This window comes from Pteronotus mesoamericanus, unplaced genomic scaffold (genome assembly GCF_021234165.1).
Source record: "Pteronotus mesoamericanus isolate MK-2021 breed Mesoamerican mustached bat unplaced genomic scaffold, CSHL_Meso_final contig_24, whole genome shotgun sequence".
NCBI lineage: Eukaryota > Metazoa > Chordata > Mammalia > Chiroptera > Mormoopidae > Pteronotus > Pteronotus mesoamericanus.
The window spans coordinates 3076286-3102675 of record NW_026555100.1 but is presented as its reverse complement, the minus strand read 5'-3'; the positions used below and the strand labels follow the sequence as shown (position 1 = coordinate 3102675).

At 38.1% G+C, this 26390-nt stretch overlaps 1 protein-coding gene and 1 pseudogene across 1 annotated transcript in view; both read left to right on the top strand.

The window, feature by feature from the left end:
• The window catches only part of LRMDA (leucine rich melanocyte differentiation associated), a 1077594-nt gene that overhangs the window by 859227 nt on the left and 191977 nt on the right, over positions 1–26390 (top strand). The gene's annotated exons all lie outside the window — the stretch shown is intronic.
• LOC129069852 (60S ribosomal protein L35a-like) lies at positions 22805–23292 on the top strand (annotated as a pseudogene).

The following is a 26390-nucleotide window of genomic DNA, read 5'->3' as shown; positions in this document are numbered from 1 at the left end:
TTTATTGCACTCGGTGCCTGATCAGTGCTGAGGACTCAGATGGTGTAAAAATCAAGTCAGCAGCATGAAATGATGGCTAGGACTTTTGGGCCTATGGTCATGATGAGAGCAGTGAAGAGAGAGGCAAAGAAGCTCATTAAAGCTGAATTATTATTGGACTGATCTATGTAGGGAAAAATTGGGACAGATGTACAGTGAGTGATACCTCGGTAGTCATTGATAATTTGTTCCGGAACTCGTGATAAGTGCCAAAACCAATGAGTACCGAACGATGAAGCTGTTTCTCTTGTGGACAGTGTTGTGACTCATACAAGTTCTAACAAGAGCGATGAGTCCCGATCTAGCACTGAGTGCTGGCACACTTTTTTCTTGTCAAAATGCAACAAGTACAGGATTTGACGATTTATGAAACCAACGAGTACCGAGGTATCACTGTTTTTCAGCTTGGTATGAATTGTACAGTGATCAAGGGGAAAAGCCATCCTTTTTGGCATCCAGAATGAAACAAACCACTTAGTGTCATCTTTTTTTTAATGTGTATATTTAAGTTAAATAAATTATTCTAAATTTCTTATCATATAAATTGGCAAGCTATTTGAGTGTCTTTGTTAATACCCTCATGGAAACAGTTTACTAACATTTATTCAGAGAGGTACATTCATATTGTGAAGGCAGATTATGTCAATCCTTTCCCCAGTGAAATCCTCTATGATGTCTGAAACTTGGTCCATAAAACCTTAAGTGGAAATTCTGTTTGCAAATAATTTTTGATTCATGCAGTTCTCAGCCCCTCTTCATTCCACCCCAACAACTACACAAACTGGCAGGCAGTAGTTCATGTGAAAATTACTATTTTTTGATACATGCCATTTTCCCTTTACTTGTCCTTTTACGTAACTTTCAATGTCGGATATGATGGACCCAAGATTCATGTCCTAAGAACTCTAGATTCAAATGCAAGAAAAGTCTGGGCCCAGGATAATGATCAGGAGATAGGGGACTCTATTTTTCTATCTGTAATTTACAGATAATCCATACATCACAGGGAAAGTAGCAATGTGTATTTATTTACTGCTTCCTGGATTAAATTTTTTTCTGATATTATCTGTTTTGATTTTTCTCCCTTGAGGTACTTACAATGTTTGTCTCTATTTCCTTAGTGCAATTGGTTATATACTACTTTGTATAATAGAGGTCAGGTAAATGTTTATCTTGAACTTTTAAGTGAAAGCTCCCTGAGGGGCAGTACAAATTCAAATCGTCCTTCTCTTTCACATCTCTGACTCCTACTCATTCTTCAGTTATCAGCTTAAATATCTCTGATCCCACCCTACACATTTAAATTAGGTCAGGTTTGCCTTTTCAGGGACTGTCTTCCTAGATAGGCTTTAAACTCTTGTGTGGAGTGGAGGAGATTGTGTCTATTTGCTCACTGCCGAATCTGCAGTGTCTGGCACAGGGCTTCCTACTTAATGAGAGTTCAATAAGTATTTATTCAGTAAATCATGAGCGATGGAAACCCAGGAGAAAGTCAGCAACTTAGATGACTCTTCGAAGTCACTTGACTGTATCTAGAAAGAGAGACACATCTTCCTCTGGGGGTGAGCACAAAATTGAAGGGAAAGGTCAGCCTTGTGGACCTCAGACCACAACTCTGCAGCTTTCAAAAACCCAAGTGTTATGGAAGGAAGCCATATCTATTGATTCACTGCCAGACAGCATTTAATCACATTGCATAACTTTTGAGTAGATAATTATTTTAATGTCATAGTTTTTAAACTCCAGTGTTTTGATAGTAGAAAGGGAATAGGATAAATGGAAGCAATGAATGGGATTTTTTTATTAGAACAGAAGCTCTCAAAAAAGGAGCTGAACTCTCAGTAAAATGTAGGTTGTGGCATAGATATGGTCCCCTTGAGATCTCTCTATTGTGCTCTAGGTAGGCCTGAGCATGTATCTCCAGGGTACAGGGGCTGTGTCAGTGGTCTCAGCTGCTACCTAGTGGCAGTCTACATACTATATCCTCAGTGGGTATCCAAATTATGAACAATGTTGAAATATTTGTTGGAGAAATATCTCTAAATATGTTATATGCATAGGATACAACCCCTGCATGCCACATATTGATACTGCTACTTTTTATTTGGTAGCTGTTAGAAGTGGAATTTGCTTTTATATAGACCATTGCATCTTTTGGAGAAGACATTTCTATTTAGAGCACAGATCATATCATCCTTAAGACAACCCTATAAAGTGAGAATATCATTATTACCATTTAACAGAGGAAGACACCAAGAATTTCTAGGGGATACTGAGTTCCTCAGCAACAGAGGCAAGGGTAAAAATCGAAGCTCTAGTCCTTGATTCCCAGGCCACCCCTGATATTTATCCTTCACATAGGACATATGAAACTAATGCATCACTAGTGGTGTCATTGTGCTGGAGTGACGAGGAGAGAAAGTACAGGGAGAGGCACAACCTGGAAATGTCCACTGCTGGGGAGAATTTCCATAGCCTCTGCTAAGGTTGCAGAGGAATACAGCATCCTTGCCAATTTCCATTAAAGAATTGTCTCTTGCACCCCTATCCTCCCCTCTTTTAAATTACACATTTATAAATTCTAGAACAGAGAAAGTTTGAGAAACCAAAGAGGAAAAGGTTATGGTATCATTTGGAATTCAGACAGGGAAAATAGAAGATATACTATATATCCAAATTATAAAGAATTTTAATGTAAGGAATGGGAGACTTATACAATCAGTGAACGGCTGAGAGTCAGGGAAGCTGCCACCTACAGTTTCAGCCTCTGATAATTCTCAAGAGCTTGGTGAAGTTTCTGGGTATCTCAGGAACTCCTAGCAATCTCCTACTGAATTTCTAATCTGCAGCAACAATAGGTGATTCTTAAGAAGTTCACTTGAATACTGCTTCAAACATTGTTACTATCCATCCATAGTCCTGCTCCTCCTTCTCTATGGATTTCCAAATCATATTCTAGTATCTTTCTTAGATTCACTCTAACTTAGAGTGCATCAAAGGAATTCTGGGAAATGGAGTTTTCAGGTTTTCCTCAGCGTTGCAGAGAAGACCTTGGAAGAGGTCTTCTTGAACTTATAAATGAAATCTCCCTGAAGGCAGATTGTCAGTTTTAACAAGATATCAATACTAACAGCTATCATGTTGAGGGTCCCATTCTAGTTTATTTGCATATATGTTTTACAAGCACAGTGAAAAACCTCTAAATTATTATTTTTTTTCTGCTGCTTATATAGCCTTGAAGATGGGTCACCACTAGCTCATCATATTAAGCATTGGAATTTAAAGGTATAAAAGAAAGCAAGCAAGAAACCAAGGGGAAATCTGCTATGAAAACTTGCTTGGAGATGATAACCATCCTTCTTGAATCCATCCTTGGCAATCTTGCCATTATTTTTATTGACTCAGTTGTTAGGTGCTCATCCTCTTCTCCAACCAGGGGCTTGGTCTATTTGTGTTTGAAATTGATTGCTGGGACTGTCACAGAGTGATTTACATAACAACTTATCATAATTAGTTATCATTTGCAGTTTTCTTAATGTGAGTTGCATTTTATGCTTAGCAATTGATTTTTCTGTATATCTCCATGAAGCAGCTCAATGTGTGCCATTCAAAAAAGAAGAAAAAGGCTGAAAGAAAAACTGCGGGGTTTCATTTTTATTTTTTAAATAGTTTTAGCCTGTGATATTATAAAATGCATTTTCACAGAAGCCATAAACACCAAGTGTTTTGCTTCAACTATTTAAATAAGCCAAAGTGAATTAAATAAAGGGAAAATTAAATGGATGAATTTAAAGATGTGGCAATGTAGACAAAGATGTTTGGGATGAGATGTTGGCCAGAAAAACTGCATGCCAACAAGCAGAATACTTGTGGTAGAGCTCAAGTTGGGTCTGCTTGATAATGCAACTGTTTATCACAATTCGTTTTAGGCTTATAAGATTTGTAGGCAATCTGTCTCTTTTAGCCAATTTTTAAAACATTTTCTACTTTTTATATTCCTACCATCTTGCCAGGTTTACCCACAGGAAATGTGAGAGCTAAGTAGGTTTGATCATTTTAAACAAAATCGATGCAGAATAGTAATAAAAACTCAAGGAAAATAGATGCATTTATTCAGGTTATCTTAATAGTTCAGCATCGAGGAATCTTTTTGCCTATTGCTTCTTGGTTCTCACTGACCAATTAAAAAAAAAGAATAAACAATCAGATGGTTTTGCATGACTTTGCCAGGTAGGTCTCGCTTGAGATTAGACTTTATGACTAAGGCAGCTCTACTTACTTGTTGCCCTCTGTCTTTTGGAGAACTTTGATTATAGTTGATCCTTGAACAAGAGGATCAAGCGGATTAGTGGTGCCAACCACCTGCACAGTCAAAAATATGCCTCTGACTTTTGATTCCCCCAAAACTTACCTACTAATAGCCTATTGTTGACCAGAAGCATTACCAATAACATAGAGAGTCAGTTTTCACATGTTTTGTATGTTATATGTATTATATACTGTATTTTCACAATAAAGTAAGCTAGAGAAAATAAAATGTTATCAGTAAAACCATAAGGAAGAGACATTACGTTTATAGTACTGTATGTATTTATTTTAAAAAATCCTTGCATAAGTTAATCTGCACGGTTTAAACTTTGTTCAAGTGCCAACTGTAGTCTTTCAAGGGAGCTAAACATCAGATGATACCTCAAAAAACAAAATCACTGAATTCATTGAAAGTTCATAAAAACATGATAGATTCAACTTTTTCTAGGGAACATGTATTAAAAGCTGTGGGAGAGAAAAAGAGAGAGGGTGATAGAGAGGCAAAGAGAGAAAGAGAGAAAGGGGAGGGAAATTACAAATTACTTTGGCAGTTGGCAAGAAAGACTTTCCTGCCAAAGGAGGACACATTTCACCTGTGGGTCCTGCCAAATAAGTGGCTCTCTTTGAGGCAGAATAGTAAGAAGCTAAGGAAATTCCTTGGCAAGTGAAATTGGGAAATTGAGACAGATAGCTGAACAAACTGATTGAGCAATATATAGCCAGATAATAAATTGCAAGGTCTTATCTTCCCAAACCAAGGATGCTTAGGAGCAAATGGTTCACACATTCCAGACCATGCCAGGGCAGACCCACCTCAGACCTGACCCCTCTCTGGTGACATTTTTTTAAGGTGAAACTGACCAGAGAATGTCCCTGACCCCTCTATATGCTCATTTGATGAATCAGCATATTGAAGGACACACCAGGAAAGCTGATTAATAGTCTATGAGAGCCTCCCTTGAGACCTCCCCTAAAACTTCCTCCTTTAGAAAACAAAAAAAAAAACCCTCGAGATAAAGGAAGCCAGTGCGCACTCTCCTTGGAGGATGTGCATATCTCTCCTTTTCTCGGTCATGTACTTTTTGCTTTCTTTTTCCTAAACTCTAAAGGTCCCCGCAAGACTTGAAACTGAGGGAGTAATGGGAAGCAGCCACTCATTCTGGGCTCACCCTCTGAACCTGTTCTCAAGGCCCCTTTTTCTCTGGCTTTTCTGTGAACCAAAAAGCAGCCCTTGGCACACTTCTATCACTGGGACATTTATTTCTCAGAGTCCATGCAGCCCCGCATGGCTCCCATATTTCCTATAACATTTCTAGGGAGCCAAAGCAGCGTTGCCTAGGCTCCCTTCTGTCACTTCTTCTATCCCAAACCTTCCTTTTGTTTCACTGTCCCCAGCTGTAATAAACAGACTCTCAAAGTCACCTGGACTCGTGGTGTGAATCTTTAAAGTCAAGAACCCACCCACACATTCCAGACCATACTGGGCAGACCCACCTTGGTTCTGGTCTCTTTCCAGTGACACCTCCTTTCAGATTTCATATTATGGCTTTGCCATGGCTTGTGTGTGTGTGTTGGGTGGGGGTGGGGGGCTGGGTAGGAGTTGTCGAGAGTCTGTTGGTTCCTTGAGCAGAGCTATTATTAGCATTTTCTAATTACGTAAAATGCTTTCCTCTGATGACATTTTCAACAGAACCCATTACTTTAGTTTCCTTCATAATGCTTTTATGGGCTTATAATCTTGGTGGAATTCTCAGATGCTGAGAAATGCTGAAGTTTCTTTTATTTAATCGAGGTGACTAGTGATTTGACAGTAGTGGTTGACAGGTTTATTTTATCTATGTGGCAGTGGGAGTCTATTTTCAGTGCGTGCATTCTGTTCCAAAGTAAAAGGACTTTACTAAGTGCTGAATAAATTGTACTTTCCTTTGATTCTAGACCTTGCTGAAATGGTTTAAAAACTCTAGTCTGGGTCATCAAATTCATCTCCCTGCTGCTTTGCAGGGTCAATAGCTTCACTCTGTACTGAGCAGGCTGGGTGGATTGGAATGGAGGGTGGTGTAGATTAAAACTTCCACACATATCTAGATAGATGTGAATGTGCACACGCTGTCTGGGAAGGTGGCAGTGATGGAAGAGCAAGCCAAGTGGAATCTGAAGATGGATGAATCTGTTAGGCTATTACCAAGACTGGCATGGACTCTAGCCAGGAGCTTTAAGCAACCTCCTTTGAGCATTTGAAATCTATAGGGGTCCATTTCCTATCTTTTTTCTCCAAGGATAATCTTTCATTTGCAGTCTCTGGGATTGCTTTATTTCAATTCTTTGGGAAGAACTATGGTGTATTCATGCACACAGAGGGGGTAGGAATTTGGATCTGTTGTTTCAGAAGCTAAGTGAAGAGGGAAAAATAGAATCACCTCCCCACCCCCACCCCACATACCCAATAATAACAAACCTTTACTTCCATAGGATGACTGGTTCCAAAGAATAACTCTACCTCCAATAGAGAGTGCAAATAAAAAATGGTACTAGAAACCTGTCCTGCTATCTTAAAAAAATTGAGGGTCTGAGACTGACAGGGTAGAAGATTCTAAATGTCTAGAAGTTTTAGAGTTATGGGCTGTTTCCTATCTCTTCTATTGGTCAAATGGCACTCCTGAAATGACAGGTACTTCTCTGAACACCATCATTCAAGGACTTTTCCAGCATGTCTGTATTTAGTAACCACAGTGTATTAAGTATATGCTGGGTTTGTGGAAAATTCAGAAATAGAGAGCAGAATATCTGTCTTCCAGGAATTTGTGGTTTGATTGAGGAGATACCAAAACTGAAGAAATGCCAACTGAACAAGATATTATGTATTACATTATTAAGAGTAACCTCACTCGGTAAGTGCTATAGATGTTTAGGAAAGACAGGAATCAGTAAAGGCTAGCATAGTCATGCCTAGCTGGAAGAGGTTGGCTTTGAGCTTGGAAGAACATGTGGAGCATGGGTAGCTGGTGGGCAAGAGGACATTCCGTAAAAAGGACATGGATAAAGAGGCAGCACAGAGGTAAGAACAGATAGAACTGACTGGAGGAAGAAGTCAGAAATAAGGTTACTTGTGTAGGGTGGGTTGATATTATATTATGACAGCCATTGAACAGCCAGAAACCTCTAGATTTGATTTAAAGCTGTGCTTTGGGATTATTAATCTTTAAGCAGTATGCAGGAGGGATTAGAAAGAAAGAGCCTGGACTCTATGAGGCCACTGTGAATGGCAGTGAAAGGAGTTTGTTCCCGTTTTAGAAGCTTTCGCTTTCTTGACACCAGGCAAAGTGACTACAGACCCATTGCCTTCCAAGAGCATGTTTGTAGCAAAGGTAATTTAGGAAACAACTTCGTAACAGATGGGGAAGACAGCTGGGGCCAGGACACTGCCAGTGGAGCACGGGTGGGGGCGGTGTAGAGGGAAACTTGTGGCCACTGTGGAGATGCTGTCGGAGGCTGCTGATGGTTTGGTTGCAAGTTACCCCTGGCTTGGATATCAGAGAAAATGGTCCATCAACACTTTTTCTCCCCATGTTTTTGACAGTATTTCTGACGTTGGCTTTTGAAACCAAAATTTAGAGCTCAGCATCAGTTAGGTTAATGTTGAAATAATCTAGCATTTGACGATGAAGGCCTGGAGTTACTGGCTGGCTGGAGGAACAGAGAATAAGGGAAGCAAATATTACATTTGCTACAGAGCAACATTCTGTAGTAAGTGCAACAGACAGACCTAAAGACTGATCATATTTAGTGATGGGAATACCAGAGAGCAGGAGGGTACAAGAAAGCTGCCTGGGGTGTGGAAAGGGCCTCTGCCTGGACCCCCTCTCTCATATACCTCCTTGCAAGATTCTCCCCTACCACTCATGCATAAACTATAATCTTGTCTTCTAAATGGAAGACTTCTGGGATTTTTATAGTGGAACTTGTGGCAATAGGAACAAACATACAATAAGCAGGCGAAGCAGCCGCAAAAATGTGTTCCCTTCCAGTGTTTGGCTAAAGATGAACTACATTCTTTTAAAAACTAATAATTGCCCAATGTGTTTTATTCCTGAATTTTGGGTTTCTGAAAGAAGAGGTGTTTGAAGCCAATACTTTTTGTCTGCTATTTTGTCTGTAGTGCTCTACCCCGCATTAACTTCCTGGTCCCAGTTTTTCCAACTCATCCTTTTCCCTGTGTCTTTTAGAAAGCTTTATCCCTGCCACAGGTTTTTTCCTAATGTAGAGATTTTACAGCCTTTTTGGAACAAATAAACAAACATCTGGAATCATGTGGTACATTTAATTAAAAGGTTTGCATTTGTCCAGAAATGGTAAAATCATGAAAAATGGCCTGTCGGTGAGCTCAAGAAGGCCAAACGATGACGTTGTTGGCTGCGAGAAGATTGAAATTGAGTGAGGTGAACACCTGCTCAGCCAGCCTGCTCTCCTCCAGCCTCCCCCTTTCAGCCATTAATATTTACTGCTCTGCTTCTTTATCCATTCTAATGGAATTTTTGTTGAGGGCTGGTTGGGGGAGAGGGCTGTTACTTTTCCAATAACCTTGGATTTGGTGGGATGTATGTACTTTATAAAGGGTGTGGTTTGAGGCTTTCTGATTTTTTAGTTCTCTTAATCAGAATTCCATATGCTCCAGGTCACTGTAGGGGCTTATTTCTGTTTCTTCAATCAGTCACCCAGCCATGTTTTTTTGTTTGTTTGTTTTGTGTTTTTTTTAGAGGAACCCAGTACTCTGGTTGTGGGAGAAGCAAAAGAAGTGGTGGGCTCTGCCTTCAGGGATCCTATAATCTAAATGGAGAAATAAGGGTCCGCACATAGAAAGCAGAGGCCAAGCTAGAGGTAGGAGCATAGAGAAGGGTGAGATGAGTGAAGAAGGAAGAATGGGGAGGTAGCCTTGGATGCAAGTGAGAGCTGAATTGAACAAATAGGTAGAAGGAGAAAGCTGGGTTCGTCAGATGACTTGGGAGTTGTTTTTATTCAGGTATTAAAAAAAGGGCTTTACTCTCCCCGCCGTCTACTTCCAAACATGCAAGAGCTCTTTCCCCTAGTCACGTCATATAAACTCACAAACTGAGAAGAAAAGTGCACTTGACACAGAAATGCAGTTTCAGAACAAAGCCTTCCATCTCTTATTTCTCCCCGCTCACACATTTCCACCCAAATGTTACTCCTCTGAACTTTGATTATAAACATTCTAAAGCCACCACTGGAATGAAACCATTTGTATAGGTAAGAAAGCTGGAGCAACTCTCTGTGTGAAAGAGAACTTGGGGACAGACCAAGTGGGGTTCTTGTTTAATTTCTGGCTATAATCTAGGTGGAGTGTGTATGTGAGAAGTAACCTTAAAGCAGAAGTTATATATGATGATTCTGTGTTTCCAATTAGCCACTCCTCTGTGAGGTACACTTACGATGAAGTAAAATATAACTTTTGTTTGCATATTAAAAGAAGAAGATTGATACTATTCGGCTTTGCAGAATGTGTGGCCTTATATGTCTTTCACTTCAGGATTTACACCCAAGATGAAGTTATTTTAAGAAAAAAATGATAAGTTTTTCTTGTCACACCTAATACAGAGTTAGTAGCCAGAGGCTGAAAATACACTGGGTGCGGTTTTGCTTGGATCTAAGGAAAGGATACGCATTGTTGAACTCAGGTATGGATTGTCAAGGAAGATTGGAAAAGCACCTTTCTCTGTGGCCTTTTACTGAAGGATAAGCTCATCTGTCTTTGAGAGTTGAAGAGTGTAGCCTGAAGGAAGTGAAGTGAAACTTATGCAACTTTCAAATCCAGTCAGGATATGAAACCCAGATCCAAGGTTTTCTATGTCAGTGCTAGTTCGGCTTTTTCATAAAATGAAACCTGGGTTTCACCTTGACCTACCTGGACTTCTCCAAGCACAGACAGATAAATACAAGACCATCCTGGAAAAACACTCTAGGTCGTCAGAGGAGTTCTTAGTCCTCAACTCTCTATTATTCTTGTGCATCTGTTTCTTTAAATACTCTCCGCAGAAACATTAGCATGAAAATAATAGAGTACAGCAACTTGGAATTTTCCATTTGTAGCTTCCTTAGTCTGTGAGGTCAAAGTTCTATCCTCAGGGATGCTAATGCAAACTCTGTGTGCTGTTCAAAGACAAATGTTTCTCAACTAAAAAACTGGAGGGAGAGGAAAGCCAGGAAAATAGTGCCATACTAATTCCAAAACACAGATTGCCTGGAGATTCCAATTTAAAGTGCCCTTTTACCCCGATTCTCGCCCTCCCCCAAAGAAAAAAATGTCTTGTGTTTTAAGGACAGACATCTGTGTAAGAACAATAAAACAGTCATCTCTCTTACGGATTAGCTCTATATTCCTTTATTTATCTTGTTATAGCTCATCAGTTTCTCCCCAATCAAGGAGAGTCAAAGAGGATAAGATGCAGTTCCTTTCTTTGTTTTTGATTAAAGAAGCCTATGTAACAATCATCTCCCACAAATATCTTTTCTCAAGAGAGAGCTTTCCTTTTTATGTCTAATTTCTTTTTTTTTTTTTTCTTCATCTGCTTCCTTGGAATCTTTCTAGAACTTACTTCATACAGTCTGTAAATCAAGTAGCCAAGGTCCCCTGGAGAATAGGGTAGGCAGGACAGTGAAAGCTGGAGTATCTGGAAAACTGTAAAGTACAGGAGAAACTAAGATAGTATAATGAGCATATTCTACAGCCTCTTTTTATTCTTCTGAACCTGTAAAACTTTATTAATTTTACAAAATGCCTACTGTGCACATACTATGTGCCAAGACTCTGCCAAACATTAGCGACAGGTGATGAATAAACCTAAAATTCTGTCTTCAAAGAGCTTACATTCTATTGAAAGGACAGATTACTAAAATAAAAAATAAAATTCATATAGCATACTAGCGATAAGTGCTAAGATGAAAACAAAAGGGAGTATGTGTTGATTATTTGAGACTTAGAGTAGGCACCACTGAGAAAGTAGCATTGGAGTAATAACTTGAAGGAGGTATGAGGTGAAAACCTGAGAATATCTGAGGGAAAAGTCATACAGGTGGAGAAAAGAGCAAGTGGAAGGTCTTGAGATAGGACAGTACCTGGCATACATGAAGTAGAATGAGCAGACCAGTGTGGTGAGTAATCTAGCAGGGGACGGGCAAGGTTGGAGGAGGAGTGTCGATGAAATCAGAATACTATCAGAGGTCAGAACTTGTAGCCTTGTAGGCCATGTACTGTGTCTAAGTCAGGAAGCCACTTTAAGGTGTTAGCAGAAATCATAGAAATGATATTACACTACTCCCTGTAGGGGAACAAACACACCCCATACCAACAACTAACTGCAAAACAAGAAAACATACTGCTGTTGATTTGAAAGTATGTATACTGCAAGATGGATAGAAGGATAGACTTGAAGAGGTTAATTCCAGCCCCAAATAAATGTGAGAGTTTCAAAATGTAGGACCAACTTTAGGAGGTCTGTAAGCACAAGACATATATTATGTTCACAGATTCCATGGGTCAGGAATTCCAAAAGAGTGCAGGGGAAACGCCTTATCTCTGTTCAATAATATATGAGGACTTAACAGAAGACTTGAAATTTGGGAGCTAGAATCATTTGAAAAATCACATGTCTGGTGATTGATGCTGGCTATCAGTTGAGGTCCTTAGTTCCTTTCTATGTGGTCTTCCTTTGTAGCCTATAAGGCCTTCCTTATATATAGCATAGTGGCTGAGATCTAAGGGCAAGAGGCCCTGGAAAGAGTAAGCACCAGGCAAAAGCCATATTTTCTACTATGGCTGAAGTCTTAGAAGTCAGGCAGCATCACTTTAGCTATGTTCTATTTATCAAGATAGTCACAAAAGTCCTGCCCAAGTTTAGGGGAAGGGAAAATAGACTCCACCTTTGGATGGGGAGTGGCAAAGTTCTGGGAGAACATGTGCGATCAGAAATATTGCTCTGACCATTTTGGCCAATACGACCTTCTACAATAATAATATATTGGGCCGCAAATGGAATTTCTATAAATTTCAGGGAATAGAAGTAGTACAAAAACTCTCAGGTCACAGTGTAGTAAAATTAAAAAATAATAACAAAATTAGCTTGCAGAAATTTTGCACCTACCCAGAAATTTTCTAATACTCTTAAATCTCAAGTCAAACATACATACAATCCCAAACTGTGGGATAGTCAGAGAAGTACGATGGTGAAATGATTACCTATTAGAACCTATAAAGTGGATGTAAGGCCATTCTCAGAGGAAAATGGCTTTAACCATATATATTAGTGTTTTTAATTTAAAAAATGTGAAAGATAAACATCTGACTCAAAATACACCCAGCTAAATGACCAAAAGAAATGAATTGTTAAAGCTAAAATCAGATATTAATGGGATAACTACAATAAAACAAAGAAGTATGATAAATATTCTAAAAGCTAATTTTTAAAAAACTAAGTCACTAACCTAATCAAGGAAAATTAAAGAGGAAGCGAAATTTAAAAAGTGGGAAGCCACAGAAACAAGAGAAAATTAAAATAATCATGAGAACCAATTTTATGTATCCTTGTGAAAATATCTGAAAGTCTAAATCAAGTGGATAATTTTCAGGGAAAATGTAATTTCCCAAAACTGAGTCCAGAGAGGTAGAAAATTGAAACAGACTGATTTCCAGAGGCAAAATAAAGTTCATAAAACCTATCAGGACACTCTAACAGCACAAAGTCTAGGTGGCTTTACAGGGAAATGTTATCAGACAGGAGAGAAAATTATTCAAAAGTGCTCTGTTAAATGTTTAATAACAGGACCTCTACAAAGCAAACAAATGAACACACACAAAAAAACCCCTGATCAGTAGTGTTTACCAATTTCTGCAACATGAATATTCCCACTATGACTGATTGCAAGCTACATGCATCACATTACTTTATGTGGATCTGGGAAAGAGATGTGCACGTTTCATGAGCCCCCGCAATCTGGCCCCTGCACACCACAGAGAAAATTCTAAAGCTATTTAAACTTTTCCAGAGCATAGATAAATAAGTACTTTCAAATTCTTTTTATACAGTGCATAAAATTTTTGTATAAAAATTGACAAGTTTTCAGAGAAAATAACTACGAGTATACTCACTTATGAATATATGTGCAAAATTCCTAAATGAAATAATCATAAACAACACCCAGCAGTGTAAACAGCAGAGTAAAACATTATGACCAAGTGAGGTTTATTCTCAGTATGCAATGAAGTTTCAGTATTAGGATATTGATTTATTTATTGAATTGTTTTAATAGATTTAAAGATGAAAGCCATCAGTCTGTAGATGCTGAAAAGGCTTTGGCCAAATTTAATAAAACATTCTTTTCTAAAAAAGATTTTATTTACTTATTTTTAGAGACAGGGGAGGGGATAGAGGAAGAGAAGGAGAGAAACAGCAATGTGTGGTTGCCTTTTGTGCACCCTCTACTGGGGAAATGGCTCACAACCCAGGCATGTGCCCTCACTGGGAATCAAACTGGTGACCCTTTGGCTTGCAGGCTGGCACTCAATCCACTGAGCTGCACCAACCAGGGCTAATAAAACATTCTTTATAAAAAGCATACAAGAATAGATGTATACTTCCTTAATATAGTAAAATCTGTCTATTTTAGTCCAATACCAACATCAGACTTAATGGTCAAACACTAGAGCTATTTCTATTAAAATAAGGACAACATAATAGATCTGTTACCACCACTGCTATTGAATGTTTTGCTGGAGATACTAGCCAATGACATTAGATAAGAGAAAGAAACTACAGGCATGAAAATGGAACACATATGACAAAATAATCATGTTTACAAATGATTATATTTGATTTGACAACTGGAAACTTAAACCACCTAAAAGACTAATAAGAGAATTCAGTAAGGAAGTAAGGTATACATACAGAAATCACTAGACTTTGAATATTAAAACAAAAACCAGTGAGAAAATATTTGAAATGAAAGACTTCATTTACAAAAACAATATAAAAGGTAATAAGTTGGGAATATTGTAATCATACTTTAACAACAACATACAGTCTCTTCACAAAGAAAACTTTACAATTCTCTAAAAGACCACAAAAGAGTACGTGAAGATATGAATAGACATACCATGTTCTTGCATAGGAAAACTCAAGACCATGAATAGGTCAATGATCTCTTTGTTAAAATATAAATTCATTATGAAATTGTGTAACTACCGAAGATTTTTTTTTCCTCTTTTAAACTTAGAAAAACTGGATCTAAAGTTTAGATGGTAAGAAAATAGCTGGAATAATTCTGAAAAAATATAATGAGGGGGGAAGAGTCCTACTGGGTATTAAATGTGTTGTGAGGCATCAACAATTTTTAAAAATGTGGTACTGGCACACAAGTCACCCAACAGACTAATGGAATAAAATAGGAAGTCCCGTACTAAAATCGATTACATGTAGGACTTAGTATATGAAAACATGGTATCTTAAACTGTGGGTCAAACGGTTGTTTTTTGGGAAAATAAATGGATTCATAACTCATATCTTACACTTGGATGGATTAGAAATGGATTAAAATTTTAAATGAAGAAGAAAAATAAACCATGAAAATGCTCAGAGAAAAGACAGAATTAAGAATTCAGAAGCCCTGATTTAAAAATCAAAATTTGAAAACTTAACCTTATTAAAAATATGCTTCTTAAAAAAAAAGTTCTCTAAAGGGGACATATAGAGGGCCAGTAGACATAGGAACAGATGCTCAATGTCACTAATCATCAGAGAAATTAAAACCACAATGAGAGCCCTGGTCCTGTGGTTCCATTCATTGGAATGTCATTCCGTACATCAAAAAGACTGGGTTTGATCACCAGTCAGGGTATGTACAGAAGGCAACTGAATGATGTCTCTCTCTCATATTGATAGTTCTCTCTCTCAAATCAATAAACATATTCCACTGTCGGTAGAAATGCAAATTGGTGCAACCACTATGGAAAACAGTTCGGAGTTTCCTCAAAAACTTAAAAATAGAAATGCCTTATGACCCAGTGATTCCACATCTGTGTACATATCCAAAGAAACTCAAAACACTAATTTGAAAGAATATATATACACCTGTGTTCATTGTAGTGTTATTTACTATAGGCAGCAAAGAGAGCAATCCCAGTGACCATTAACATGAATGGATAAAAAGTGATGATACATATATTCAACGGAATATTACTCAGCCATAAAAAGGAACGAGATCTTACTATTTGCAAAGCAAGGATAGACCCAGAGGGTATATGCTTATTGAAATAAGTCAGTCACAGAAAGACAAGTACCATAAGATTTCACTTATATGTGGAATTTAAAGAACAAAATATTATAAACAAACAAAATTGAAACAGACTCATAGATACAGAGAACAGACTGATGGTTGCCAGGAGGAAAGGGAATTGGGGGATGGGGTGAAAAAGGTGAAGCGATTAAGAAGTACAAATTTGCAGTTACAAAACAGTTTTTGGGATGTAAAGTACAGCACAGGGAATATAGTCAATGATATTGCAATGGCTATGCAGGTACCAGGTGGGCACTGGAAATATTGGGGGATAACTCTGCAAAGTATATGAATGTCTAACCCATATGCTGTATGCTTGAAATTCATACAAAATAATATTGACTGTAAACTGTAATTGAAAAATAAAATTTAAAAAAATCATTAGGACAATCAGTAAAATTTGAATGGGGTCTTAGAAGTGGATGGTAGTATTATATATATCAATGTTAATTTCCTGATTTTTATGACTACATTATGATTATGTAGGAGAATGTACTTACTTACAAGAAATACACTGTTGTATTTGGAGGTGAAGGGCATCATGTGAACAATTTACTCTCAAAATGTTAAAAAGGTGCTTTGTACTGTTTTTACACTTCTATTATAAGTTGAAGATTTTTTTTCAAAAAAAGAGTCAAAAGATGATAAAATCCAGATCAGACCACACAAAGACGCTGTAGAAAAGCTGGAATTTTAAATCAGAAACCCAATACACATGCTTTAGTTTTATGGTACATATTTATACTTAATTGCATATACTTCTCAAAGCAAAAAAAGAAAAGAACTTTTACATAGAAAGAAAAAGATCTGAAGCAAAATCAAAAGACATACAGTGAACATAAATATTTGGAAACCGTATCATAGACAATGATAGATTATGTATATTTTTCTAATATATGAAGAGTTCCTGGAAATACATAAAAAAGTGACCAACAACTCACTATAAAAATAGATCAGCAATTGTACTCCTAAAAATACTTGCACGTGTGCAAAGTAACACACATACAATAGTATTCATTGTAGAGTAGATGTACTAGCTAAACATTGAAAACAGCCAAATATCTATCAATTGTGAAATACCTGCATAAATCATGGTACATCCTATCTCTGGAATATTGTATGTCTCTGTCAAAAGAATTACGGATTTCCCTATGTTGTTATATGCAAGTCTCTGTGGCATATCATTAAGGGTATAACACAAGATGCAGCACAATATGCATAGAGTGCTACCCTTTATGCATACAAAGTGCAATGATAAGAATCTATGTTTCTAGAAAACCTGAAAGATGGATAATAATGACTGCCTATGGATGGGGAGAACTAGGTACATGGGAAGACTAGAATGAGAGAAATACTATTCACTGTATATTTGTATTTACTTTAAAATTTGAATCATTTTAAAAAATAAATCAAATTTAAAAGACAAATAAAATTCATATAGCCTATAACCTAGCAATTACACATCTCCAATGGGAAGTATGCAAAATAATGTTTATTACAGTATTTTTCTAGTAGTAAAAAAATACAGAAAAATTATATATGCCTATCAAGAAAGGAATGGTTAAAGTACAATAAATCATCATATTAAATACTATACAGCATTTTTAAAAAGGTTGAATTAAATTAAATACTATCACAGCATGTTCTTCAAGACATATTTTTGAGTAGAAAACAATTTGAGTAAAAATATTTGTACATACTGATACAGTTTATGTAAAAGCACAAAATTACACACACAACTTTGTGTGGAAGCTTTGGGTAATTTGTAACCATTTTGGAAACTTTGAAACTTTGTTTCCCCAAGACTAGGGATAAACAGTTTTTGGGAAAATGTTCCTTTTCCTCTTCAAATTTAAATAATCCAGTTCTGAGAATACACAGTAAACTTCCTGTGCTCTTTCACTGTTGGAGAATGTGATAGTCATATGAATCAAATGTTCTGGTAGATAAAGAGATACAGAGAAAAAAAGGAAAGAAATAGATGTATATAATGTATGCATGGCTTTCTGATTTACTGAGAATGGGAAAGAAGACATCAGCATTAATAATAACTACTTATTGAATGATTTCTTTAGAGCCAGTCACTGTGCTGGTATTTTACATATGTTGATGGTCTCATTTAATCTTGGAAATATCTCCTAGAGCTGGATATTATCCCCATTTTAGATATGAGAAAACTAAAGCTTAGAGAGATATTGTACAGTTTACCCAAGGTCCCAGCACTACTAAGTATACTTTTGAGATTCAAAACTAAATCTAACAAGGACACTGAAGCCTATGTCCTTTCTTCTGTTCTATGCTACCGCCTATTCCCAATAAAATGCACTTAACAATACAACTATACTGAATAAAGTTTAATCTGTTTTTTCATGAATCAAGAAAACACTGACATTTTCAGTATTTCAGGAATCCTGTTATGAGCATCAATTATCAGGGTACTAGTGAAGCATGAAAATAAATGATGGTTAATTGGAAATGCCTTGTTGAAAGCAGAGTAACACTGCATTTATAGGATTTAGTACTTTTATTATAGATAAATAAAGGTATAGCAAAATCACTGTGTGATTTTTTGTATAGCCTCTTTGTAATTAATTGATCTGCATATTCAGAAAGTCTTTTTTATCTCCTATATACTGATTTCAAATGTTCATCATGTTTAGTACAAATATTAGAGCTTGCCTATATTTGTAGTCCTATAAATATTGTTTAGATATGTGATCCACTTTCTTCCTATTGGCATTTCTTAGCAAAAAAAGAAAGAAAAAAATAAATCTGTTCTCTTTAATCTGAATTACACAAGTACCAGTGGCTTTCTAGATGACCCCTTTGGTTATAGATTATAAATGCCTTTTAGAGAAAACACAAGATCACTCCTGAGTGTCTAGTAATCTTCAACAACCACTTGAGAGATATCTCCATGAGACTGTCTAAAATGGAAATAAAGAATGGCAAATAACCCATTGACTATGCACTTTCTCACCCACTGAGAGCAAAACACAATCCAATGCAATTTTAGTACTTACATGCCTCTGGGGAAAACAGACCCTAAAAATCACTGAGTGCAATACTAGAAAAAATCCCTTAAATTTGTGCTATGCTTGGTGTTATAAAACCCAAGGAACCTTAGACTTCCTTCTAGAGTAAAGTGAACTGGTAATTTTGTTTTGTTATGTTATCCAGCAAGCATAATGATAATGGGTCACATGCAATTTAAGAAAAAATTAAGTCTAATAAGAAAAATCTCTAATAAATACTAATAACATCTCATTGGTATTGTTCTTCATCTAACCCTTCTATTAACATTTGTTTTTACATATTAAATGATCTGCAATATTGAAAATGAAGGTGGAGATTCAAATTAAAACAAGAATTTTATGAAACACTCATTGTTCAAATGCTTGTTTCTCTTCCCTCAGGTAGGCATTGGGAAATATGGTACATACCAGGGATTAGTACTACGATATAACAGGAGATGCTTAACTTTAGATATGCTCAGCAGTAACGATGATCAGTATAGAGAGTAGGTCCCATCATTAACCAGGAGTGCAAGGAAGTCAATGAAAAACAGGGACTGAAGATTTGAATTCAGCCCTGATTAAATTAAAAAAGCAATTATCCCCTCAAATCTGTCTTTTTCTGGTCCAGTGGAGGATGGTTGAGAAGCTTAGGGAAGTTCTGGTACTCAGCTAAGGGCAGGTGGAGTCCTATGCAGTGTTAGCTATCCATCAAGGACAATGTGGTAAGGTGGGATAGAACTAGGGGGCATATTTTCAGGAAGCTGTTATTATTAGAGATGTGCTTCTTATACATAAGAATCTCCTAGGGAACATCCATAACGTAAATGTGCTTGAGTACTTACCTCCAGGGATTCTGACTCAGTGGGCATGGGTTGACACCTGGCATCTCTTATTTTTAATGAAATCCTTTACCAATTCCTCTACACACAACAGTTTGAAGACCACTGTGTTAAATATTAATAAGGAGTTTCTTTTCCCCAATTTTCTTGGCCATGAGGTTTAGGAGAGTAGTGACTATTTCCAAACCCTGCTGACTAGTGACATGGCAGCCACAAATGTCCTGCCATATTAAGTCCTCAGTGGTTTCTGAAAAGAACTAGGCAGCCTACAGGAGGCTAAGTTGTGAAAAATTTGCTGTACAAGTCCCTGTACTGTGTGCAGAGATGGCAAGTGTCTTTGCCCTTAAGGAATTTACACTTTAGATCAAGATAGCAGACAGAAACTCAGACAAATGCATTGAAGTACTGTAAGTATTATGCAACCTGGGGACACAAAAGACTTTGTCCTTAGGTGGAGGGTTTCCTGAGTCAACATAAGGTTTGAACAAAGACCTAGCCATGGTGTAGAGAAAGGCACTTCATAGAAGTGTTGATGAGAAGTTTGAATACTTAGGTGGTGTCCACTGATGGATTGTAAATGGCCAATAGGAGAGAAGAACATCAGATAACTTCCTAGTTTTTGGCCTGAGTATCTCTGTGGAAGGTACAGCCATTTTCTGAGAAATGGTATTTAGGAGGAACAGATTTGATCAGATATGTTGAACTTGAGATATCTGTGCTTGCAAATGGACATGCTCTAAGATATGGGTCAGAAAACTTTTACTGTAGATGGGCTAGATGGTTTTTGTTGTGACTACACAATTCTGTCATGGTAACATGCAATATGTAAGCAAATGAGCATGGCTGTGTTCCAATAAAACTTTATTTACAAAAGCAAGTGGCACGCCAGATAATGCCCATCTGCCCTAATTTTATATTCCTGCTGTTAAGCATAAGAATGGAACAGAAAATATAGATACATGTTGACTCCTATATGTCAGTGTACAAACACTGAATTTCAAGGTTAGTTTAATAAAGAATTTTTAACCTTCCCAAAACCACTCAATGACTATTTATTTAGAAAATAATGCTTATATGCTAAGCTAAATAAGCCAGGGAGCGAAAGACAAATACCATATGATCTCACCTATAAGTGGAACCTAACCAACAATACAAAGATGCAAGGAAAATAAGACCAGCAACACTGAAAGGAAAAGAAACCAACAGAGACAAGAAGGAAGGAGGAGGGGGTGGGGAAAAGGAAGGGAAGGGGAAAGTCAAGGAACATATAGCAAGGACTCATGGACAAAACCGAAGGGGAAGAGCTGAGGGACGGGGCAAGGGAAAGTGGTGGGGGGTAGGCAGAGACAAATGTATTTGAAAAAATAAATAAATAAAAAAAAAGACATATAAGAAATAAATTAAAAAAAAGAAAATAGATAACCAATGTAAATTAATACAGATCAATGTAAATTAAACCATGAGAATGGAAAACTTAAAATTCAGGGGGGTATTTACCATCAGTAGTAGGTGGAGGCAAAAAAAATCTAACCTGATAGGAAAACTAAAAGGATTTATTTATTTGTAAGTTTGGTAATAGGTGCACAGACTTTTAAAAATTATTGTTCTCAGAAGCATAGGTGGATACCCTTTGCTTCCTCACACAACCAAAAGAGGACAACAAATTTAGAAAACAAAAAATACCCAGAACTTCCAGAATATTGAACTGTATAGAACTCCAACAACCAAGGAGCTACAGAAGAAACATTCATCCAGACCAGCAGGAGGGGTGGAGACAGGCTGCTGGGGCAGAGAGGACAGGCAGCAAGGTGGAGGCTGGCAGACTGGATGGTCTCACATTTGCATGTGGATAAATGGAGGAACAGCTAGGGAACAAGACAAACCGCACAATCCAGCTTTCCAGGGCGGGAAAAGAAAGACTCAGAAACCTGGAGGTAAAAACCTGTGGGGGCTGCAGCAGCAGGAGAAACTTCCAGCCTCACAGAAGAGTCTGTTGGAGAGGCGACGGGGTCCTAGAATGTACACAAATCCACCCACCCAGGAATCAGCACCAGAAGGGCCCAATTTGCTTGTGGGTAGTGAGGGAAGGGACTGAAAGCCAGCTGAGAGCCAAGCAAGCAGCATTGTTCTCTCTCGGACCCCTCCCACACACACAGCATCACAACACAGTGGCCTGGGTTGCCCCGCCCTGGTGATTCCCTAAGGCTCTGACCCTCCCAATGTAACAGGTGCCCCGAGGCAAAGAAATATGGCCCAAATGAAAGAACAGATCAAAGCTCCAAAAATAGAACTAAACCATGAACAGATAGCCAATCTATCAAGTGCACAGTTAAAACACTGTAATCTGGTAATCTGGATGCTCACTGAATTGGTTGACTGTGGTCACAAAATGGAGGAAAAGGTGAAGGCTATGCAAAATGAAATAAAGAAAAATAAACAGGGAACCAACAGTACAGGGGAGGAAATCAGGATTCAAATCAATGATTGGGAGCAGGAGGAAGAGATAAACATTTAACCAGGACAGAACGAAGAAACAAAAATTCAAAAAAAAAAAAAAAAAAAATGAGGAGAGGCTTAGGAACCTCTGAGACAACTTTAAATGTTCCAACATCTGAATCACAGGGGTGCCAGAAAGAGAAGAGGAAGAGCAAGAAATTGAAAACTTATTTGAAAAAATAATGAAGGAGAACTCCCTCAGTCTGGCAAAGGAAATAGACTTCCAGGAGATCCAGGAAGCTCAGAGAGTCCCAAAGAAGTTGGCCCCAAGGAAGCACACACCAAGGCACATCATAATAACATTACCCAAGATTAAAGATAAGGAGAGAATCTTAAAAGCAGCAAGAGAAAAGGAGACAGTTACCTACAAAGGAGTTCCCATAGGACTACCCGCTGATTTCTCAAAAGAAACCTTGCAGGCAAGAAGGGGCTGGCAAGAAGTATTCCAAGCCATGAAAGGCAAGGACCTACATCCAAGATTACTCTATCCAGCAAAGCTATCATTTATAAGGGAAGGACAACTTAAGTGCTTCCCAGATAATGTAAAGTTAAAGGAGTTCATCAATACCAAGCCCTTATTATATGAAATGTTGAAGGGACTTATCTAAGAAAAAGAAGAACAAAAACTATGAACAGTAAAACAGAGGGAAGGAGGAGGATAAAGAATGGGGGAAAAGCTACAGGGAATAAGCAGCATGAATAGTAGGTACAAACTAGGCAGGGGGAGGTTAAGAATATAGGAGCTTTTTCCGCTATCTTGAAGCCTGTGGAGCCTGCTGGGAACAGGACTCCTACAACGACAAGTATGTCTGGAAGGCTGTGGTCCAAGGCCATTTTTGCTGGCTATAAATGGGGTCTCCGGAACCAGAGGGAACACACAGCTCTTCCTAAAATTGAAGGTGTTTATGCTCAAGATGAAACTGAATTCTATCTGGGCAAGAGATGTGCTTATGTGTACAAAGCAAAGAACAACACAGTGACTCCTGGTGGTAAACCAAACAAAACCAGAGTCATCTGGGGAAAGGTAACTCGTGCTCATGGCAACAGTGGTATGGTCCGTGCTAAATTCTGAAGCAATCTTCCTGCTAAGGCCATTGGACACAGAATCCGTGTAATGCTGTACCCTTCGAGGATTTAAACTTAACTGAAAAGCAAATAACAGCCCTGACTGGTGTGGCTCAGTTGGGTTGGGGCACATGGTTGGGTTGCAGGTTGATTTAGTTCCTGGTCAAGAAGCAAACGGGAGCCAACTGGTGAATGTTTCTCTCACACATCAATGGTTCTCATCCTCTTTCCCCCTCCCTTCCCTCTCTAAAATAAGTAAATAAAATCTATTTTAAAGAGTAAAAAAAAAAAAAAAGAATAGTACAGGAAATGGAGAAGCCAAAAGAGCTTGTATGTACAACCCTTGGGCATGAACTAAGGTGGGGGGAATATGCTTGGGTGTGGGGTGGTGCAGGGTGGAAGGGAATAAAAGGGAGGAAAAAGGGATCAATTTTATATATATATGAATCTCCATAGAACTCTCTCTGCCCACTTCTCTGTCCTGCCCTCTCCCCTTCTTCTTCTCTCTCTCCACCTCTACCAAGTGAGGATACCATGAGAAAATGGCTGCAACCAGGGAGTGGGCCCTGATCAGAACCTGATAATGCTGACAACCTGATCTTGGTCTTCCAGCCTCCAGAACTGTTAAAAGTAAACGTCTGTTGTTTATAACCACCCCATCAATGGTACTTTGTTACAGCATCCCAAATTGACTAAGTGTCGGTCTCTTTGGGATCTTTGTAAGGCCTCAAAGTTTGTCTCCCAGGGAACCCTAGTGATGCTTCATCTATCCCTGCCCTCTCTCTGGTAACTTAGAATGATCTTCGGACTTCATCAAAAAGCATCTCTTACTTCCCTCCTTGAGGCAAAGAAAGAGAAAAAAAATTGGTCTCAATATTTTACATATGTTATACCTATTCCTTTGCAATGAAGCAAGCATTGCATGATAAAGAAAAACAGGACAAAACCAAAATCTTACTGAGTTACCAGTTTTATATTTTTGAGAAATAATTAACTCAAGGCTCTGCTTGTAAAAAGATGTCAGTTTGGGGGATTGACTTGTCTGACTCAGTTTCTTTGCCAGTCACATCACCTTTCTCGCTCCTTTCCAGCCACCTTTCCAGCTGGCTTCTAGTGTTTCCTCTGGGCACAAGGCATGGGGGACTAGGGATAGCACAGAGCAGGGAGGAGTAGCTACCGTAGGGTCATTTGAGTTCCCCATCTTACAGAGAACAAGCATTGTCTTTGGCGTAGGACAGAATGTGGTCAAATTCCTCCTCATCACTCAGCAAGTGATCCCACTGCTGTTTTTATATTATCCCAGTCATCTGGGCTTACAGGGACACTGTGTAGTGGTTTCGTGGTGTGGAAGCTATTGCTACTTAATTTTTTATTTCTTGAATATCACTTTGTAGTGTCATGATTACAAGGCTTGGAAGAAGATAAATTCTCTGCCTATTTCGAGTATAAATGGGTACTTGAAATGAAACCACCTAGTTAATTTCCCCTTGTTGCTGGAGTAGAATCTGAATCCAAACCACAGCACAACCTAGCCCCTAAATCTCTATTAAAAACCACCTTGGCTAGTCTGGCAAAGCTTTATTTAAAGTCAGCAGAGAATTATAAAGTCAAAAGTGAAAAATGGTACAACCAGAAAGAATCATAAAAATATACTATATCAGTTAAGTGTAGTCAAAGGCAATTTAGTGTGTTCTGGCACCAGTCCTTATTGATGCAAAGAATGTGATGTGTCAAGGGTCAGCAAGAACATGCAGGAAATGCAGAATGAAGGATGCAGATCCAAACTTCACTCTGGAGCAGCCACACAAGGCTGTGAAGGATGCCTCACTGTCTTGCTATTATACCAGGAATTTCAGGGTATATTCAGGGTATATTCTGGGATAATTAGAATATTCTAATTATACATCTATACAACTTTGGTTCATTTTTTTCTTGATGTAGTATATTTTTATTTATTTATTTATTTATTTTTTCAAATACATTTGTCTCTGCCTACATTTTTTAAAATTAGAATTTTTTCATCATGGAGATAAGCAAATTTAGAGGCTGCATGAATTGGTCAGACCAAGAAGGTAGTATCCTTCATCAGTACTTTTTAAGTATCCTCTTTGGAGTCACCACATTGATCTGCTTTCTCATATCTACATTCTAAGCTGTGATTATTTCTGCTTCATCTTGTCCAACTCCCTTAGTGTCTCATTAGTCAATATTAGCTAATCTGATTAGTAACAACCACATCTATGATACTATGCACCTACCATGTTCTAGGTACTGTGCCAGCACCTGTGTGTGCATTTTCTCACCAATCCTCACAAAAACCCAACGAGGTAGTCATAACCACTTTTGGTAGACCATTTGTTACAAATGAAGCAGTTTTGGAAGGTCAAATGAAGAAGGCAACCGGATTCCTTGGGTACTTCCTCTTGAATACTTCCACATTCAAAATCAGTTTCTGGGGTACCTGCCTGTCTTTCCTGTCTATGAATTCACATCCAGCAGAAAGGGAAAGCGGTTTGGAGAATTGGTTTGGTTCTAGTAGGTCTTAGAGTCTCAGTTGTAGATTCAGGATAAATGATTGGTTCAATCTAAATGCTTTAGAGGATCTGAAAGAGATTAGAGAAACTATTCCAAAGGATAAAGGCAGGACAGGAGGGAACCATTAATCTCATGGACATTCAATTCCCTAAGAACTTTTTTGGGAATGACCAGAAACAAGCCAGGCCATATGCTGTCCATTTGCAATCCTCTGAGCTGTGGACTTTTTTTTTTTTTTTTTTTTTTTTTGACAGAACCAGGCCAATGCCGTTGCCTCATTTGAGGTGGTTCTTAAACTTGAAAAGGAACTGAAAGGTTGAGACACACATGCAGAGTCAACACAGATGATTTGACGAAAGTAGTCCTGACAAACACCAGGGCTCTCCCAATTGTCAGAAACAGTCTCACAATGACACGTTCGAAGCTTCCCAGACTGTTTTGCATTTTGGTAAATAGGAACAATCAGGGAAGACATATTTATGCTGTGGAGAGTTCTGAGATGTAGAGAGAACAAGTTAATTGTTCAGCCTCAACTGAGACCTTTCACTCAAGTCATTAATCACAGAGCACAGTCTGGAGCGTTGGCCCCTCAGTAGGATTCTTCAGGCTGCTCTCCGGCTCCAGTTGAAGGCTGAGTCCAGGTGCTGGCCATTTGTGTTTCCCTCCAACTGGGCTGATTTATGAACCTGGAGATATTTTCTGGTTTTTCCAAATTCTGTTCCATTGCTTTGTAATAAGAGGGGGGCAT